At 39.2% G+C, this 21560-nt stretch overlaps 1 protein-coding gene across 1 annotated transcript in view; it reads left to right on the top strand.

Annotated features, from left to right (window-relative positions):
• The window catches only part of PRDM5 (PR/SET domain 5), a 197110-nt gene that overhangs the window by 167494 nt on the left and 8056 nt on the right, over positions 1 to 21560 (top strand). Inside the window, exons 38-40 of the mRNA XM_064510639.1 lie at positions 2991 to 3093; positions 3570 to 3749; positions 6862 to 7051. The gene's annotated coding sequence lies outside the window, so the exon portion shown is untranslated. The remainder of the gene's footprint in view (positions 1 to 2990; positions 3094 to 3569; positions 3750 to 6861; positions 7052 to 21560) is intronic.

The following is a 21560-nucleotide window of genomic DNA, read 5'->3' as shown; positions in this document are numbered from 1 at the left end:
AAGCTACATTTATGAAGAGATTGAATCTGATACTTCTGAGCCACAGAAGAGAGAATTTCATTTGCAGACAGTTTTATTTACTTAAATTATTATGACACTTCAAATACACATCAGTCAGTATTAAGTTGAATGTTCAGTGGTCTCAATTAAGTCCATTTCCTGCATCTATTTCCAAGCACACAGTTGTCTAAAATGCAGATAGTAATAGCTGGTGCAATTGTGAGGGATGGTGAACAGATATAGAAGAATATTTGCTGAAAAAGAAGTAGCAGATCATGCCCATGAATGGTCCTTTTTAATGCTTCACTTGCAAATAAGGCCAAACACTACTGTAACAAAAGCATATAATCTTCTGATAGGAGGTCTTTTGGGTTTTTTTTTAAACATGCAATATCAGTTGGTACAGAAAAGTCATAAAGAAGAAGGTTGAGAGGGCTAGAGAATAGTCCACTAATATAACAGATAGGACACTTTTTCTGCATAGAACAGAAGAGCTGTATTTTCTTCAAGGAAAAGAGAGGCGTTTGTCATTTAGAAAAACAATTTTCAACCTGGACATGTGACCTGAAGATTTATGGATTTGTCCCTCTGAATATTCAGTTCCCAGTCTGGGAGACTAAGGGCTAAACCAGAAAAGGAATTTGGATGCCTAAGACAGAAAATAGCGCTACAGAAGCTGGTAGCCATTATACTGTGAACACATCTGAAGGCGTCAGCTGACCTCTTCAGGTTTCCTACACATCTGCAATTCTTGTTCTGCACAAACCCAGAACTGTCCTAGTCAGGGGAGGGCAGTGGCCAGGTACATAAACCTGGCTGGCATTCAGGGACCACATCGTGTATGTCGCCTTTGGGACCAGCAGGCCTGCTTAGAGCATGCATAGTGCATGCGCGTTAACAGAAGGAAGGTTTTTAAAGCAGTTAAAACATCTAAAGGAAGAAGAAATCCCGAAACTTGTGTCTGCTGGTTGGGGAGAAAGCAAATTTAGGAATCGCGACATCTGACTTGCTAGTTCCCAAATCCTTTGTTGGACCTTCAGTTGACTGGCTTCCAAATATGATTCGATTCCAAGAAAAAATGCACTGCTCCTCTTCATAGAAGGTGTTAGTGAAAGATATCATTGACAACCCCCATGACTGAGAGCTCTCTAATACGTTCTCATTTCTAAAAACTTGGGGGTTGGAGAGAGGAGAACCAAAATACCAAGTCAACACTGACATACACTCTGTAGCATTTTGCATTCCAGATCCATTTATTCGCTTATCTAAGGTAAATTGTATTCTCCTTACTTTTTGGTGGGGTGTGCACAGGGAGAGGGGCAAGTTACACATTTGAGAGTTTGATGGCAAATGGGCTGTCAGCACTGAGAAGCTCAGCTGTTTGGTTTGTTTGCAGGCAGCTGCAACATGATCTGCTCCACCCGCTCACTTAACACAGGTGGGGACATATCCCCTACCTCGCTGAGGTGAGAAGTGATGACTACGCATATGGAGTCTGATCAGAGTAGGTGCTGCCCACTGTGCCAGATGCGGTGTGAAGTACTATCTGCCAGAGCCTGAGATTGCCATCAAACACCTTCCATTTAAGGCTGTAAACCAAACTTCCCCAGGGAAGAAGCCCACGCTATATATATTCAGATATTGCTAATTTGGGTTAATTTAAGTTTAGTGTTGCCATTCAGCTGCTGCTGAAACTACCATACCATTAGTTCTTGGCAACATATATATCATGGAATCCTTTGTACCTTATTTGGAAAAAGTAACTGTGTAAGCGTCAGTTATTTGAGACAGAAGAAAATGTGGCCCAGTTTACAGCTGGAAAAAATAATACAAAATAAGTGAATACTCTTTTTAAAGATTAAAGTATAACACATTTCTTTAAGCATTGAATACAAATCATCAAGAGCATTGTAACTTAAACAAATTACAAAATGCCTCAGTTAATATTTACCGAGCAATATGCACTGGGGAAAGATTAAATTAATTACTTATATTTTCTGAAGAGAGCTACGTCAATAAAGCAAAAAAGAAGTAGTTTCTTCAAGAAGCAGACAGCTGGTGTGAATTTTTCTTCATTGAATGGTAGTACACTTGTAGCAGGGGCCCTCATCCAGCCTGGCACGCAGGAAAATAGGGAATTCTTAGTGTGTGTGAACAGTCTGGCATTTGTTTGCTCTGCCTTTGGGAGAGCTTTCCCTGAGGACTGCTGTGCCAGGATGGCTTGAACCAGCCGCGTGCCTGCTGCCTGGGGAAGTAGATCCTGACCATCAGGCTGCCTGCTCCTTTGGGCCTGAGTTTCTTTGCTTGGAGGGTCATTTGACTTGCATCAATCTAAGAGCAACGTACAAGCCTTCTGCTAGGCAATATGAGTGACTGGGGAGTTTGTCCGTTAGATGTGTGCTGTCATAACAATATAAACACTGTTGCTTATGCCAAAGAGGCAAAACGTGCTTAAAATTACAGAGGTGATCACCAAGTGTGTTGCACTATCCAAAAAGGAACTGAAGTATTAAACCAACCTCTACAGAGAACTAGTTGGGACACTAAAGCAAAATAAAGCAGTATTTTAGAATAGACACATAATTTATAGCATATGTTTAGAAATGCCACTATGTTGTATGGGCTCATATATGCATTTTCTGCTATTGTGCCAATCTGAAAGTCTTCACATTTGATATCGATGACAGATATAAAAACAATTTAAGGTGTGTCTCACTAAGTTTGGATAGAAGGGAAGAAAATATCACATTTTTAAAGGTAACTAGGCAAATAGACAAACTGCTATTTTTATTGATAAATACAATGAAGTTATTCATTACTGGCTGCAAAAATAGTTCTTTCTTTGGAAATGTGGTAAACTTAGATTCCACAGTAATGTAACAGCTATTGCTTGTTCTGGGTTAACAACTGAACTAGCTGTGAAAAACTACCTAAGTAGGAAAATCTGGAAGAAAATACTGATCTTTAAAAAACACTATATTATCTTGTAGGTATACTGATCCCTCATTGCATGTACTGCTCTTCATCTGTTTTAATCCTTATGTTGAAAAATAACCTGGACTTTCAGCAATCCAGTTTATCTTCATTAAAAAGGTAAGTAGTTCTTTAAACAAATGAAGTGTCGGTTCCTTTTCCTTTGTTTTGGATACTCTAGTAAATGATAATTACTTTTTAATTGCTAATATTTGTAATGAATGTTAAAAGTCACCAAAGCAAATTGAAATTATGGCAACGTACTTTACTTCTTCTTGAAGAACAAGTTTTTCTTAAAAAACAACAAAAAACTGTTTTCCTGTAAATTCAGTCATTTGACTGTTAATGAAATTTTGCAGTTTCTCCTGTTACTACTTTAGAAGAATGAACTTGTATTGCAACAACACTTAAGAGTCGTTACAGAAATTGAAGGTGCCATTTTGCTCAGTACTGTCCATACTCACAGCATTAATTACCTTTTATGAACTTGTGATTTAAATATTGAAGACAATCAATATTCTCCCCCCCCTTGAGAAAAAGGGGGAATGTCTTTGTCTACCGATGCGAAAACAAAAGAAATTACTTAATTTTTTCAGCTAACCCACTGTTCCTGAGGTTCTGCACCCAGAAACCTTTGCCCTGTGTATCATTAGACTGTCCCATCTCCTGAAGTTCCCCAATTTCACAGCTGGTTGTCCTGATGGCAATGCACTGAACAGGCTGGCCAGCCCTCTCTCCCTTGCGCCTAGAGAACGTCCTGCCAGAAGTGAATCAAGGTACGTCATGTGATGCTTGTTACTGGAATAAATTACAAGAAATTAATTTTCTGCATCATAAGTCTAAAAAGTTTCAACAATTCTGAAATTGCATTCAGGATAACAGTATTAAAAAAAAGAAAAAAGCCAATCATTCTGAGGTCAAGATGTAAGGACCTCAATGTGATTGAAAGGCTAAGTATTTATTAAGTTTCTCTTCGGCAAAAACGGGGGGGGGGGGAAAGAAAGAAGAAGGCAAGTAAAGCTCTTCAGAGTTCTTTCTAGGCATAGGCAACTTGTAGTCTAGCAGAAGGTGTTAGGTCACTCTAATAATTTCAGAAAGTTTCCAGATACTGATGAGAGTATTGACATCAGAATACCAGAAATATCAATCCAAATAAAACAGTCCTTGAGTCTCTTTTTGCTTTTAATTTTCTCTTGAACATCTGTGTTTTTCCAATAAAATTTTTGTAAGGGTAAGGTACAATAGACAATGATCCCTCTGTGCCAATGTTTCTTCTCCTTGATCTTGAAGGAATACTAATTTAAAAGAATCCTGTGTTTCTCTGCTTCTGTAGTTTATTTACTTACATTGCCTCTGATAATTGTAGAAAGACCGTAAGAATATAGTAATAGTTCATCTGGGGGAATGATTAGTTCACTGAAAGTCTGATGGCTGATGCTGTGTTGCAGAAAACTTACAGAAGCCCTTCAAATCTTCAGATACATTTTCCTTTCAGGACTTGCTACCGCAGAATTTCAAAATTTCTCTCAAATGATTTATGATTCCTTTGTATGTCTTGTATGCTCAAAGACTGCTTTATAAAGCCAGTCCCTACCAGGATCCTCACTGGTATCCCATTAGAAATAACGTAATGCTGACAAGATGGCGTTGTAAGAAGATGGATTGCAGAAATATATATAGTGGATAATAAATACAGGCAACAACATAGTAAAAAAACATTAAGAAGAACCTGATATAAAAAAAACTTCAGAACCTATTGAGCCTAAGTTTCCTTTAGTAAAAACTAGTGTGCTCCACAGACTTTGGTCATTTCAGCAAAGCACAGAACTTAGCTTATCACATTTTCAGTTTGACCTAAACTTCTGTAAAGGTTTGTTGGAGACTTAAATTACATGTCAGAACAAACAACCAACCCTTCAAACCTGTACTGATATATTTTTTTTCCATTCAGTTTTTTCTATTCAAATACATTTTTTTCCTGCTAGGTGAGAAGCTGGTCCTAGGCAGCTAAATTAATATGCTTTGAGATAATTACCCAAGTGGAGCCTAAACTAGGGGAATCAGAAAGTAAGCCTGCTTCATTCTGCTCTTGTGAGTAGAAGGCAAATAAAATGAGCAGAGGAGTCTTTCTCCTTGAAATTTCAGATAGTGATCAATTCACGTGGAGTTAGAAACTCTACATTTCCCTAGCTGTCAGTGCTGAGAAGTTGAGTTACAGCTGTCTGCGAGCTTGTCCAAGTGAGACTGGCTGTGCTCTACACAGCAGACACCTGGTTATTAGTCCTGACTGGTTTCAGGTATAGGATAGGATCGGTTGCTTAGCGCTGGCTAAAACTCACTTTAGCAAGATGTGCAGTAGCAAAATTATAGGTAACTGCTGGGCTTATATGTTGAAGAGGCAGGTAGGGACGAGGTGTGCCTACTGCATCCATTTCATAATGAAGGTTTTTGTTACCTGAGGGGCAAACAGACAGAGCCCAGGTTTGGGGCTGCAGAGCTAGCGGTGTGCAGCGCAGGTGGGCAGCTCAATGGACACTCTCTTTGAAGAGCAACTTGTGATTCTTGGCAGTGCTCAGAAGGGAAGGGGCAATACCAGTGAAAGGAAGGGTTTCTATTTTCAGTGCATCAGCCAGCTTTGGGTCACTGCTGCCAAGAATACAGATTTTATTAGCAATGCAAAAAGAAACCCTGTTCAAGGGTCTTTATTTTCAGTTCAAGTTTAATTGAAGTCAATACTGCAAAGCATATTCCATTCTCCACTACACTCGTGCTATTTCATAACCCTTGGTGGAGTTGCCCTCATGTAATAGAGTAGAACTGGGTTCTAGGTCTTTGGGGAGTCTGATTTATTATACCAGATTCAATGCAAGCGATGGGGGTGGTGGAGAGATGTGGATAGGGAGAGGAAAGGCCTGGGTTATGTGAACTGGTTTCAATAAGAGCCAGTATGAAATGTCATTCCTCTCTCAAGAAGAAACCTGCCTCTTCAGAATGTGTCCCATTTTTCTAAGCTTAAAGATAAATAAGTAAATAGCTTATGTTCCCTGCTTTTTGGCTTCCAAAGGAACTTGGAAATAGAAGGTACAACAGGGATACAAAAGGCCATTCAACAGCTTGTAAGAAAATATTTCCAAATGATTCAGTATGAGGTAAAATTGGTTCCTGAGAATTGCTCCATTTTGTTTTCATAGCAGAGCATATGAACTTAACAGTTTTGCTCACCTATTTCTACCTTCACTGTATAGTACACACCTATGCCAGGTACTTAAATAAAGAAATATTTAATTACTAAAACTTAAACTTACATTAGTTCTAAAGACTCATTTTGTTACTTTCTTTAATTATCTGAACCAAATAAACATTGAAGTACCTCTCTCACTTTAATTTAAGCCCTGATTCGACAAGGTAATTTAATTAAGCATGAGTATACTTTACAGCACATTAGAAGTCCCACTGCAACCTAATTTTGTAATTTTGTAGTTGTTTCAAAGGTGGCTTTATTTCTTGAAGTACCAAGACAAACTTTGCTCTTATACTGCTGAAGCTGACATTATCATAATGGAGAAAGGCAATTTAAGGTGGAGTGGAGAAAATTTTGCAGACTACTTTGGGAAAAGCCTGATTTTAAATAGCAATGGATAAGGAGGAGCAGAGCTGGCCTGTGAGGACTGGGCCAGATGCAGTGCCACCAGTTCTTTTCAGCTCAGGTGCTGTGGCTCCCCCTGATTAGCTCCAGCGAAGCTCAACTGTGAACAGGTGGGGATATGGGCTTTGGCCCTGCTCTCTCCTCCCGCTTTCAGCCCACTATTCCTGCTGAGATCTCGCTTGAGGGAGTTTCTCTGCTCTTTTTGCCTCTTCCTTACTGGAATCCTCCATCCGTTCTCCTAGGCTGCTCTCTGTTGGCCTGCAGCACTCTTTCTTGGAGCATGATGCGGTGGAGGAAGCCCCCACGCCTCATCTGGCAGGTCAGCATGGGATCTGGCGCATGGCCTTGCGGGAGGATGGAGAGCCCCAGGGGAGCCCACCCGGGCCCTGCTAGACCATACCATGAGCAAGACATGGCTGCAAGCATGCTCAGGTAGGACACATGGAGAAGCGGGCTGTTGGACAGCACTGGTTAACTTAGCAGAAACAGTACCTGTGCCCCATCTGTTTTCTCTTGGCAAACCTTGGGGTGGGAAGGTCCCTGCTGCTATTTTACACTGGGAGAATGAAGGTGCAGAGAAGTGAACGTTGCACCCCCCTCCCTGTCACCCAGCGGGCCACCAGCACTGCTGAGGCACAGCCCAGTCAGTCCTCAGCCCGTTTGCCTCAGCTGCTGGTGCTCTCGCCCCTACCCAGCACTTTCCGGGCAGACCACACGGAGTTTCCCGGCTACTTAAGGGGGAGCATGGTGGGGCAGGCTTCTTGGTTTGCAAAGTACATTGGGCTTCATTTCTATGATCAGATTTCCTAAATAAGAACAAAATGTACTCAGAAGTTGTACTTCAGACCATGTATGTTTGTTTGGATGTTTGAAGTTTTGACAGTTTTCTTTGATCCTGAATCAGGCTAGGAATGCGTTGTCCCAAAAGCACTGCCCCGGCTCCTGCACGGGCTTGCCCCAGACAGTGGCTGCCGAGGGTGGAGCAGAGCAGTGATGAGCTTCCAAACACCAGGTGTTAAACTTTGACTGTCACATAAAGATGTGGCTAATCTCAAGCAGAAGTCCCCAGTGAAAAATAGCCAAAATGATCTCGCAGTGGAGGCTAATGAATGTTTCTGACACACGTGCAGTTGTAATGCTGTTACCCTGTTGAGGCCTGCTGCTGTGTGGCCCTGCTGGATTGCAGCTCAGCTGCTGTACGTGCCCATGCAGGCAAGCGTGGGTACGGAAAGCAACGCTTACGGTGGAAGGACAGGCTCTGTCAGAGGTACAGCTCACCTCTCTGTATTTGGAAGTACATCAAAATTAAAACTTCTTAGGCTTAAAGGAGTGCAAAACAGACAAATGATAGGATGACTTCTGAAGAAAGGGACGAGGATTGAAATTACTGGCAAATCGTATGGGGGATAAAAGCGAAATGTGAATCACATTTAATATCTCTTCTTTCCCATGAGAGCTGAGGACACAGGTTCAGTGCGTACCAAAATGGGTTTTGTTTTTAAAGAGGAACAATATCATATAGGTCAGTGATGAGATATTCTTCTATTAGAGGGAAGAGATGGGCCCAAATCTGGGAGGGGAATAGTATAACCACAGTGTTTTCCTTAGTGAGTTTTACAAGAAACCTGATGCAGGAATCTTCTGTTGGAGTTCTTAATCTAAAAACTACTTTTTACCTGCTGGGTCTTATTAAATATCCCATTTGGGCTATAGAGCTGGGTTATATGTACGTAAAAATGTGCAGCATTTATGTGGTTCTCATCAGAAGTGTTGAATATGCAACTGTCCTCATTTGTGCTTTGCAATCATAAAACCTTCGAAAAAGTGCATTAGTCATTGCATGCTGAATGGAGGCAGAAACCAGATCTCTGCTTGATTACTGAGCTCACTTACCTAGATAATTCTGGATATCGTGAAGGAGCCTTCCTCTGTTATCCCAAAGGGGTTGAAGAAGCTGTAATAAAGGGTTTGCTTGGATGAATTTCTATTAAAAAGAAAAAATGTCAAAGAAATATTCACCTTGATGTTAGCTTAATTGAAATATTTATTTTTAAGGTCTGAATCACTCAGAGTGTGGTCTTACTCACTCTGGTATGAATAACTCCATTTCATGAAAAAAAAAAAAAAACCTATTGTAAATTGCAGAAAATCAGGTCTTATGCCTCTCAAGAAATTATGGATGCAGTTGAGGAATCAACAAATATTTGGTATATAAATGGAAAACACAAGGAGGAAAGTTTTTATCTGTTGTTATGGGTACAAGAATATTATAACTCAGTTTTTGTTTGTTTTAAATTAGGGATCTGGATAATTAAATACTTCATTTTGTTTAAAAGCTATTAAAATCATGTTGTTAGAATTAGTGCATACCATATGTAAAATGTAGAAGAAACTTAGCTCATGTGAATATTTTTTATTTAGAGGGAAATGTCTAAACATCTTTATGGAAGTTCTGGAAAACTTTGAACTTCTAATGATATCAAAAAATGCTGGAAGATTAACATTTTAAAAGCAGTATTTTTGTGTGTAAAGCAAGAATAATTCATCTGCACATTAGAGGGGAAGAGATATAACACTGGGGAAATTTATCAAATTCACATGCAGGGTTATGAATAGAATCCAAGAATGCTCTTAGCTTCTTGTCTAGAGAGAGTGGCACAAAGCCACTTCCCTATAAAATTAATATTATGTCACTAACAGAGTTTCTGGGAAACTGGGACACTTGCACATAGAAAGTTCATATGAAAGATGATTCCATTTTGGATTTATCAAAGCATAATTTTGAAAAAGATTTGTTTTTTCTGTTTCTCTCCTTACCCTCTCCCTCTTTCAGTTTCCCCAAAAGTTCACATGGGGGTTGGCAGTTAAGGTGCGTCAAGTGATGCTTGGAAACGTTTTTAACTTTGCAGAGTAACATTTAAATGCAAAATTGTTACTTTTAAAATCAGATTTTTGTAAAAAAAAAAAAAAAAAAGAAAGAAAAAAGAAATCTTTGAAAATAGCACTGCTGTGCTTTCACACAAGAAAAAAATTCCTTTCAGTTTCTACCAATAGCTTTTTTTCAGAAAGAATTCTTGAAAAACTTACATTTTGGTGGGGGGGGGAGAGAGGAAAAGGGGGATAAAGTCTCTTTCTCAAGAAATTCTTGTTGAGAAAACTCTTAATTTGTGATTTAACTCAAAACAGATTAAAAAAAAATTGGGGGCAGGGGGAATGTGTTATTACTGAACTTTTAAATGAGTGTGAAGCAAAGATATTACCTGACCCTTAGCTATGGAGTCAGATCATGTTATAAATACGGTATGGTATAAATAGAATAGCTGAACCAGAATGTATCAGGTTGCTGCTACAGGTCTGCTCAACTATTGGATGAGGGAGTATAAACTGCTGCTGAAGTAGCTTTTTTTTGATCTTTCCTGCACTGGTCTCCCCAGTCATTAGATCACTTTTTGCTTGGTTAAGCAGTTTTGTTTGATTTGCTTGTTCTGCCTCAGGCAAAAAGCCATCTAGAAGTAGGTTAACAGAGCTGATTTTAGAAGCAGATCAACTGGGTTATTTCTGGGCCTGATTGAATGTTTCCTGTAAGTGACTTTTATTATTATTAAGAAGGACAAGTATGGTATCTGCCTGATCCTGCAAATACTCACTGATGGGTCTCATTAGACGTACATGAACAGTCTCAGTCAGTCTACAGGATTGGCAACCTATGCGAGGCTTCATGGAGCTGAGTTTGTCAGTCAATGTTTTAAATTTTTAGTACTTCAAATCATTTCAGATTGTTTTAAAAATGTTAAGAGCCTTAAAATTAAAACATAAATTTAAAATATCCCATTTATTTAGGGCTTATGTCTTTTAAAAGAGGGGGAAAAGGGTATGAATTTGTCGTCTGCCTTTAGTTTTAAGGAGTTATATTATTAGTCTCCAGTTGATTATTAAAATATTAACGGAGATTTAATGATTGTATGTATTAATAGTCTTGGAGTACAGATATTATATCCTGATTTCCCAAGGAGGATATAACTAGTCGTACGACTTATCTCCTTGCGTTAGCTGTTGGTTTCCAAGTTCCAAGACCCGTTACCATCTGGTTCAATACAAACTCTTCCTTAGTATAAGTCACAGCATCTTTTTCAATAAACATACTCTGAATTTGTATCCTGGAGGACTTTGGGTATTAGCCAACCCTCAACCTTCAGTGCAGCAGCTGGATGATGCCGGTGAGCTGGTTTCATGAGATGTGCCCATGCTGGGGGGCAGGTGTCCTCTGCGGCGCTCCCTGCAGCCTCTTCCTGCGGGTGCAACTGTTGCAACCCCCGTGCTGCCCCTGCCCTGAGCACCCCTCCACAGCCAGCGCTGGCACGGCCGGGGGGCTGAGGGCTGTGCGCGGGCGCATGAGCCCTCCTGGCCCCTCAGTGTGGGCACAATGAAAAATAAACTTTGGTAACAAAAGTAGGTCTCATGGAATCTACTTTTCAACATATCTCCTCTTTGCTTATTTATTTTCTATTTTTATCTGTTTGAAAGCCTAGATTGCATCTGCACGGGGCAAAAGCTTTCTGTGGGACCTGGTGGGCTTTGGTGAAGGACTTGCCCTTCAAAGAAACACAAGGCAGCAGTGCTTTAAGTGAATTGATTCCATTATGATCATTTGACTACTGCCACTGAGATATTCGTTTTGTGTTATATTTTCATAGGAATAAATTAGTGGTGACAGTAGTGAGTAAAACTAAAGATTATATTTACATCAATAATATCTGAAAGTAATTGTTATATTATACTTTGGAGGTCTTAAACTGTATTGCACTATAAAAATAAAACTTAGAAAAGAAAAAAGGGGAAATACATTTTGAATGTTTGTATTTGATTTTTTTTAATAAGCTACAATACAGCAACTGTTTTTAATATAAGCAAAGGTGAAACTGTATATATTGAAGTACTGCTTAAATAGAAGTTGACTGAGGAAAAAGGGAATAACATTTTAAAAGAGCTGAACAAAAACATTAAGCAGAAGTAAAAGACAAAAGAATTTGTTTAATTTTTTTAGCCATCATCTGTCATCTGGTATTCAAGATATTCTCTTTAGATATTAATGTTAATTGTCCCTGCAATACCTAATACAGACCATACTCCATAACAGGAAAAGTATTAAACAGTTTAAACTGGTTTAATTCTACTGTGGATGTGCACAAAACCACACTTGTGTAACTAAGTAGTAGTGTTAGGATCTTTTTGAATAGCTAATCTTCAGTTAAGTCAAACGTGTTTTGTTTGTCTGCTTACTGTAGCAGCCCTTCTGTATTTTTCTTTACCCCTCTATCTGTAAAAGAGATTGTAGTGTTTGGAAGATTAATGAAAATAGCAGGGAACTGGGGGAATGTCTTCCAGCACCCAGTGCTTTCAAAGAAGATGCCAGATTGAGGGCACTGAGCATAAACAGTGCATTCTTGTGTGATTTTTTTTTTTTTTTTTTTTTGTAATTACCTGACACCTCCATTTTTTTGTTAGATTCTTATCCTGTGAAAGGAGGAAACTAAATGAATCTGATAAGATTCGTTACGATTGCTATCAATCTGAAACCCTGAACATGCTATACAGGATGACTGACTTAGTGTTCGTCAAAAATGACTTTCAGCCTTTTCTCACCTGCCCTCAAGATTTAGCTTCAGTTGTGGTAGCTAGCAGCTATACACCAAAGGTACACATCTGTATCTGTTCCACTGCCATGAACTTAATGGTATATGCTTTATGGTTGTGGTCTTTCGTTTGGACAGATGGGTAAACATGCCCTTCAGAAAAATGACCAGTGCGTGTTTACAACTTCTTTCTTCTCTCATTTCTTCTTTGCTTCCTTCCTTCTGTCTTTGCTTTTGTCTACACAAAGATAGATAATATCTACACCAATCTAGTTTTCTGCTAGTGCACAAACAGGATGTGTTGTATTGTGCATTTTGCTGCTTCATGTTTAAATAAACTCTAGGCACTTTCTGGTCATATTCAACGTATATCACTTACCTTTCCAGAGCAGGTGATCTGTCAATGATAGCTCTCAGTCTTAAATTATTTTAATGGAATTATTTGTTAAATTTGTTTAATTTTCAATACATCTTTTGTGAAACATAATCAGTCTGTGAAAACTACCAGATCACTCCTGTTTCTTTAACTGCTCTTAGCAAAGAACTGCAATGTATTTCTCAGTCGACAAAGGGAGCCCACTACATTTCCCAACAGCCTGAGGAGCAGACTCAGGAAAAAGACAGGCAAACCACTAATGAGCTAATAACAGTAAACAGAAAGGAGGAGGATCAAAGTGAAGCAGCTGGAAATGAAAGGGCCAGGTGGACACCAGAAGGAAATGCTGAGCACTTTGTAGCTTTGGTGACAAGGGAAGAGAACTTCAGAGCAAACATTTACATGTCTACAAAGAACGTATCAGCTAGCGAGATCATACTGATTTTTTTCAGAAAGTAGCCAAATAGTATTCCACAGATTCCTGATGTAGTTAAAGTTATGGTTGGGGTGCTTGCCTCAATTGTGTCTCTGACAGTCCCGAGTAGCTCTATGGTCTTTGGTGAGCTTAGTTTCATCTAAAGGGATGGGATGTGTGGAGGAAACTGTTCCCTCCTACTTAGAAACTCTTCACACAGTTGACGACCACTACAAAGAACTTTTAAGACTGCTTTTCTGCTCCCCAAATTTAGCAGCCCTATTTCCTTCAACCTTTTCTAATAAGTCATCTTTCCTAGACCTCTTGCGGTCCTTGTTCCTATTCTCTGTTTTCTCTCTCTCTTTTTCCATTCTGTCCACATCCTTCTAGAATTATGATGCCCACAGCTGAGCAGTGTGCTTCCCACCACCAAGTCAAATAGAAAAATTATGCCATGTGTTTTACAGATGGTACTTCTGTTTATTTTTCCCAGAACAGTTTTCCTTTTTTTCCCAGCAGCATGATATTGTTGACTCGTATCTATGATTTAATATAACTCAGTAGTGAAATGGTTGAGGTCATTTTTTATCTTAAAGCACCCAGAAGTTCTGTAGGATCCCTGACAGTTGCAGCTTATTCAATTTATTGGCTTTCTTTGTGCTAAGATTGAAAAGTTGCATTCACGGAAGTACCTGCTATTTTCATGAATGCTATTAAGACTATAGTGGGCTAATCAGATAAGTTACACTGCTCCTTCTTCTTTTAATCAGTATCAGCAAAAGGTTTCTGCTTGACTTCAGGTTTGTCTGTCATCACTGAATAATTTAACATGTTATTTTTTTATTGGGTCTGAAGACATAGTCTTTGGAAAGTGAAGTCCACATCCAGTCATTATTCCTGTTGATTTCAGGGAAGCAATAGCAAAACTGCTTTTAGAAGGCAGGCGTTTTGCTTCCTGCATCACAGCAGTGTCTGAGCTTCTTTTCAGCTAAAATGTTATCGATGTGTCAAGGTTTGTTTTTTGTTTGTTTGTTTGTTTTTCCTGTCAACAAATCCACATTTGAAGCTCATTGATTGAAGGCTCAGTTTTGTTTAACATGCTGAAAATTGTCTGTGTTTTCCCTTACCGTTCTGAACAGAAGCCCTTATGTAGTGAGAAATATCAGAGAGATAAGTAGTCCTGCAAAGCTGTGATTTCTGTTTACACACTTCAAAAGCAGAGTCAGGAAAAAGATACTTTTTTCTAACACAGTTTGGAAACAGATGAGTATTTTGCCTCTTGAGGACCAACATATGTTAGTATGAAGTAGTAAACATTCATGTTTGCTGCCCGTTTCATGACTACGAACTGAAAATATTTTGACATCACTAGTCAAAGTTTGATGAAGTTTGATAAAGTCAGAGAAGCACCTAAGATGCTTGTCATGTTGGTTGCCCTTCAGTGCATCCCACTGAATACTGCAGTGCTCTCCAGTCAGGCATCAGGGACTACTTCCTCAGTGCATATAACAACTTGGCAGTTTCCTGCCACTGCATATGCATTGTCTGTGTAAATCCCAGTGTACTTATTCCTGTCTGTATAATTTTCTTCTTAGGAAACCCCTCAATACACAGACTATATCTTCTGCACACATTCAAGTGGTATAAGGAACCAAAGCAAAAAGGATATCTTCCAATAGTTCATTTTCAGTTCATGTTTTATGTTTCAAATAACTTTGTGGAAGTTGCAACTGCTGTAGATTCTATGCAAAGCAAAGTAGAAGCTTCTCTTGATTTAGTCTGTGACAAGATCATTCTTCCACTGCTTCCTGAACTCAGCAGGTCCCAGTGTTGGTCAAGAGAGATACTGAGTCAGTTGGCTGCTTTTTCAGTTAGCATTGCTGTCACCATGTCTTTCACTGCAGACAGTAACTTCTGAGATAACAAGTTTTTGGGTCTCAGCATTCATCTAAGAGCACCGTTCTTCTAATAAATATGTTTAACTAAAATCCCTGATTCATGTCCAATTTGTCTGCTGCACAGCGCTCTTAGTTTGCTGTGTAAATGCAGTAGGATCTGAAATAATCAGACCTTCAAACAATGCCATGTGGCTGAGGACACTGTGTAGATATCAGAATGTTTCAAAAGTGCACCTTTATTACACAGACGGAATAACCCATGGAAGAGAGAGCTTTATATGACAAACCTAGTGGTGGGAGAATGAAATCGGAGTCAGTCCTCCCGCTCCCTGTCCTGTGTTCTAGCCAGGAGCATGTACTACCCCCGTAATGTTTCAAGGCTGTTAGTTTAGCTCATTTGGTTGGCTGATTATTTTGGGGTTTTTTTGCTGTTTTTTTTCCTTTTTTTTTCTTTCTTTTTTTTTTTTTTTTTGGTACCTTTTGTAGCTTTTGTCTCCCTCTTCTTGTCAGCCTATTTAAGACTCATCCACTCCTGGTGGATCTGGAGGTTAACTTTCATTCCAAGTCTCTTCTGCTTTCTGCAGAATCTTATTCCTGCTTCAAATTAATAAGGGAGCAGTAGTGTTGGCCAGGCTGGGTATGTTAGAGAGAAATCAAGAGGCAATGCTGAGCAGAACGGAAGAGCGTGTTCTCGTACAAGCCACAAGAACGGTTTGTAGACAGCTTAGCAACCACCAGAACTGGATGGTGACCCAATACTGTGTCTGTTGCCGATTCATGCAGAATTATATTAGAAGGGTTAGTTGTAAATAAGGGGGGAAAAAGTCTCCCAATAAAGAATAGCATTGTTTTAGTTCTTAAGACATTTAATGGTGTACTGGTACATATTAACTGCACTATAAATATAGTCTGAAAAAATACAAGCTTAGTTTGGAAGCCACTCTTCAGCTAAATTATGGGGTTTTCATCCTGACCTAAACTGATCCCACATGTTCCTGGATTCTCCCAACAGTAGAGTGCACAGTAAATCAAGCATAGCTTTTGCTTTTTATTGCAAAGAATGAACAGAGAGATTGGAAATTATATGATTTTGGCATCTGTTTATCACATGATTTAGGACTAATATCTTTTTAGCTTTAAAGTTTAAACAAAGTTAAAGCCAGGTATACGGGATGAAAACTGAGAGGTCTGCACATCTCTGTCAGGGACCAAACTAGTAAACTGGCATGATTTTACAGAAATAGTCTGAGGCTTCCCAAAATGTTCATATTTCAAAATATGCAGAGCTTCTACACAGAAGAATGCTAATGCTGATCTTACAATTATTAGTGGCTTCTACTCACAGATATTTCATGTTATTGACTATATGAAGAACCAGTGCTATAGTAGTGAACAATAAAGAGGAAAAAAAAAATCAAGCAATTTTCTTGCTAATAATACTGAATATTTTAAAGCAACAGCTGTTGTTCCTCTGGATTATGCTGCTTCTGCTTTGAAAAATGTGTGTTCAATGTTTCTTCTTTTTTCCTCTTCTAAGACTGTCTCTTCTCGCTTCTTTGATACTTCTTGTTAGACCAGTTTTATTGGTTGTATTATAAGTAAGTGTCTGTTCTGCAGCTTGGATCTTAACCTTCACACTTCAGCTCTAAAGCTCTTTATGTTTCTGTTCACTGACAACTCTTTGTCTTCTAATCCTTGCTCACCTGCCCTCTGGGCTTTTTTATTTTTGAAATGTTTTGTTCCTTTTGTCTTTGTGGTCTGTACCTAGTTACAGCTTCTTATTCTTTGGTTTCTTTTTTGCAAAAATCTTTTTTATTCTTGAGAGTTGGTATTTATTTTCTTTAACTGTAGTATTCCTGAATGGCTAAAGCATATTCTTGAACTTGGCTTTTCTAATGGACTGCCTTTCCCCTTTGAAACATTAGTCTTGCAGTATGATCTTTGTGAGCTGACTTCCCACATGAGTCTGTGGCCATGTGGGCCTTAGAGTCAGTTTGTCTGAAGTCTTATTCAGTAATTATCAGGTAATAAAAGTTAACTGCCCCATAAAACCACATGGAAGAACCACAGCATTGCTGGCTTGTCCTATTCAGCCGCCTTCTCCCTGTGTGCAAAGAGAGGAGATCAACCCCGCAGTGTATCCTGCAGCCTAGCAAACTCGTCTCGTAGTTACCAATGGCTCTCTTAGTAGGACCTGGAGGTGTTGCAGTATGATCATAGCCAAGCTTTACTAGCTCTTAAGTATCTTGAGCTTCATCCCCAATTTACCAGTTCCTTAGTTCTCACCTTTTGCTCAGCTTCTGTCTTTAGTTTCTATCTGCCCACTCTTCATAATTCCTTTTCCTGTGCTGGGTAATGGGGTGTAGAAATTAGCCCAGTGCTAAGTGAGGGGCAGTAAGTGATCATTTCTTCTTTCTTGGAACTGTGTCCAGTTCTTGTATTTTTTGCCATAGAAGTCAGGAAAAAAAGAAACTAATGGAGAGGCTCTTCTAAGTTGTATATTAACCACAAGGAAAAAGCTTCAGAAGTGAGGTAGATAACAATTGGATCTTTTGGGCAGGGGAATGGACTAACCAAGGTCACTTTTGACCCTCTTCTCTGTGATAACAATACCGATGGCCTGTATGTGGGCTGCTGAAGTCAAGGCTCAGGTGGCTTTATAACAGACTAAGACCTTAAGCAGTGAATCTGAATTAAATAATTCCTATTTTACGTATCAGAAAAAACCTGACAAATAAGGCATGCCAAATTTATCCTCTAACACTCAGCTGTTCTCTAGGCACCTTGAAAAATGTTTCTCTTAGTGATATGCTAAAGATAGTCTACTACAGCACTAAATTAGCTCGTGTAGAGTGAAGTTGTCTAACATGGACTAAACAGAGATTAGCTTTGCAACTCAGCTAAATCTGCTATGACTCTGGCAGAAATATTTTTACTTCTGTAGTCCAGTACAAGTGTCTAATAACTTTACTGAGAAATTAAAAATATCAGGTTTCTGCCAACTTTCTAATAGAATGTATATCCTGATTGTACCTCATAATTCAACTACTTTGGTTCTGCTGTCTTCTTTTATCCTATGTCTTTTGTCTCCTTTTTTACCTCTCTTATAACAATCATGGGTTTTGGAGGGTTTTTTTTTGTTTTTTAAACTTAGTAACTAAGATTCCAGTCTTCCTCAGTGAGCTCCTCAGGGGGCACAAGTGTGTTCACACAGAGTTCCTGGGAGAATTGTGAAGGAGTTTAAAAATGATACAGAAGGCTATTAAAATGGAGGGTGGGTAACTTGGAAGGGAAGGTTATAGAGCTGTAGAGTCAGACAACCGGAAAGGATCTCAAGATGTCATTTAATCCATCCTCCTGTCCCAAGCAGGATATTTACAGTAATATTCCTAACAGATGCTTGTTTAATCTGTCCTTGAATATCTCCAATAATAAAGGCACTCCAGTTTCCTTAGGCAATCACTTACCCGTAATGTTATAAAGCTTTTCATAATATGAGTCTAAACATTCCAGGTTGCCGTTTATGTCATTACTGGTCCTATCCCTGGTGGACATGGATAACCTAATATTATTTTATTTGGAGCAGCATTTTGGATTTTTGAAAACTTATCTGCCCTCACTAGTTCGATTTTCTTCAGGCTGAAGAGTCAGTTGTTCCTCAGAGCTTGTGTTTTCTAATGATTTGTCTTTTTTCCACTTGATCCACATCTTTCCATTACAGTACATGAATCTGGACGCAGTACTGTACCTGAGGGCTCCTACTGAGTCTTTTTCTCAGCTGTGCTGAGCTGAGCAGGGCGATAAATAACTCGAAGGCTTAAAAGTTTTATTTCCCTTTGTACAGCTCAGTATGGTATTTGGGATTTTTGCCGTGTGGTATTGTTGATGCCTGTTCAGCATGTGACACGCTATAACCTATATATCATTTTCTAAGGACTTGCTGTCGTTTGTCCCATATTGACACAGTTTGTTATTCTGAACTATACTGTAGCTTCATAAATGTAGTAATATCTTGTAGCTGTCCTTGTTCTTTGAGACCACATCTTCAATTAGAATCACTTTTGGTTTAACCCTGTTGTTCCATTGTATTTCCTCCCAGATTCATGTTGTCTGCAAGTTTAAGAGGCATACTTTTTATTCCATCAGGTAGGGCATTAATAAAAATATTTAATAGTCCTGGATGTAGGACTGACTCTAAAAAACCTCTCGTGATGCAGTCTACTGTTTTCACTGTGAACCACTAATAATTTCTCTCTCATTCCTCCCACCTTTTCTGTATTGCCCAGGAATTTTGTCTCATTTCTTAAAGAAATACAGCTGGTTTGGGACAGTGCAAAAAGAATCCAGTTCTTTCCTGCTTGTCTTGGAGTGGACAGAGAGAAAAGAAAGAATGTGAAAGTTGCTTTCAAAATTAAGCAGCTATTTTCAATCCTTTTTGACAAATATATCATTATATTGCCAATAATGCCTGCAAACACTTCAGAATCTCCCCCTTGCAAGTGCAATCACAGCTAAACATTTCCTGCATTGAAATCAAAATCTCAAGGCTGCTGGTATGGCTGCACGTTGCCATTCTGCTTTTGGTTAAAAACCAGTGAACTGTTGCAGTGAAATCTAGGCAAGGCAGTTGTGAAGGGAAAACATGCAAGAATGCCTTGATTAATAGCATCCCTAAAGGACATTGGCAATTTTATAGTTTTTATAAGGATTGTAGTGTTTCTCATATATAAAAAGGACAAGATGTGGTTGTAATTAATGAAGAGGGCTCTTTATGGAAGTTGTTGACTGTGGAAAAGAACCCAAGGGTTTCTCAGGCGCGTTGTTTGTAAAACTAACTCAATACATCTAGGGCTGCCTAGTGTAACTACGTGGCATCTTTGAAAGCTGTAATTAGTAGATACTTAATGAGTTGTAGCTACAGTGTGTGGATCAGATGATTCAAATACTTACTTTAGATAAAGACCAGGCCCCTGGTTTTCTATCCAAAGGAGAATAATTTGGCTTCAACATTTAGAGACATTTTTCTTCAGTGGTCTTGCTTCAAAACTTCGTTGTTTTCCAATATTCTGACTGTCAGACTGATTCCTCTATAATACCTTCAGCAACAAATTACGTCCAAAACATTTAGCGGTGGGAGTCCTTGCTGGGTGAAGCATTCTTTTTCTGTAAGAAGTTTGCCTGAAGGCAATATTTTCACTACTATCAGCAGAGAATTTGAATTTAATATAGTTCCTGGCATAAAGCCTATGGATGGATTTAGGAAAGATTTTCAGACTTCTCCTCCAGTCCTCCTTTTCACCCTTGTCCCCATCCCCATGAGTCCTCAACAAAGCTGTAGTGTCCATTTTGCTCCAAGAAACCTGTTTGTAATCTCCGTTTGAGTGTTACAGCAGTTCAGATGTCTGATGCATAAAATGCAGTTGGCCCTCTGACAGTCATAAAGGAGCAAATGACAGAGTAACATCATTACCCTCCTTGCATTTTTTCTGCAAGAATGCAGCTGTCATGGTTGTTTCATGATGGACCTTGTGAGCTTAGGACAGCCTCTCATTAATAGTGCATGGTACCAAATCAAGACAGGCTGTATTTTTAGCTTTAAAGAGATGTGGTGACACCAATTTCACCAGCAGGGCAGGGGAAGAATATTTAGGAATCCTGATTCCTGCCATTTACCTAGTACAGCCGACTCTTCTGCAAGGGACTGCATGTTCACCGTGAAGTGAGATGCCAGTGTTAGATGTGAATTAGTTTTAAGAGTTCAGCTCAGTTTACAGAATCTGTTTTTTTGCGGTGACCTGGATTTCTCCTTCCCAAACTTTGTATTCACTTAACTGCCTGAGATGACTGAAGCACAGGGCAGACAAATTGTTTTTATTATCATGTAATGAGTGTGGAAGATCTTTTCAAAATGACCCACTACAGCAGTCAATGTTAAATTGTCAACATTTAAGAAATGTTAGAATATGCCAACGCATGTGGGTAGCACAGCTATTTGCTTTTTAGCCTCTGGTTAATGTAATATAAGGGAGTGTGAAAAGACTGAAACAATTGTCTGTAACTGTTCTTTTGTGACCTAGATTGGGTGATGCCAGATGATAGTTTAGCCATTTATCATAGCTTCTCTGCTTGAGGAACTTTGATGTTATTGTGATGTATCTGTGGGGCAACAGTGATTTAATAGGAATGCGACTGCATAGCCCAGAGTGGGAGATCATAGCTTAGTGTCATAAAGAGTTGAGGAGCAGGGTGGGTGCTGCGCACCCGCTTGGTTAGACTTCATGTGGTGCGCTGCAGGGCCAGCGAAGGTCAGGGGTGGTACAGCTGTTCTTCCACGACTGTCCTTGTGGGTGAAGGCAGCTAATGCTTCACAACGTGAAGCAATGAACTGCTTTCAAGGCAAGAGTTTGTGTGTCAGGAATTCTTCCTAGTTCAAAGCCTTCCTGCTTTGGTCAGTCCACGTTATTTTGCAGACGTGCCTTTAGCAGTCTTTGTTAAGCGCATCTGAAAACTGTAAATACTAGCTCTAACAATAACTTCATATTGACTGTCTCTGAGTTGATCTTGGTTCAGAAACTTCCTCATTGCTCCCTGTCCTCAACCACTGCCACGTTAAAGAGTA

The sequence above is a fragment of the Dromaius novaehollandiae genome, chromosome 4 (assembly GCF_036370855.1).
Source record: "Dromaius novaehollandiae isolate bDroNov1 chromosome 4, bDroNov1.hap1, whole genome shotgun sequence".
Classification (NCBI taxonomy): Eukaryota; Metazoa; Chordata; class Aves; order Casuariiformes; family Dromaiidae; genus Dromaius; species Dromaius novaehollandiae.
This window is presented reverse-complemented; position numbering and strand designations above follow the sequence as displayed.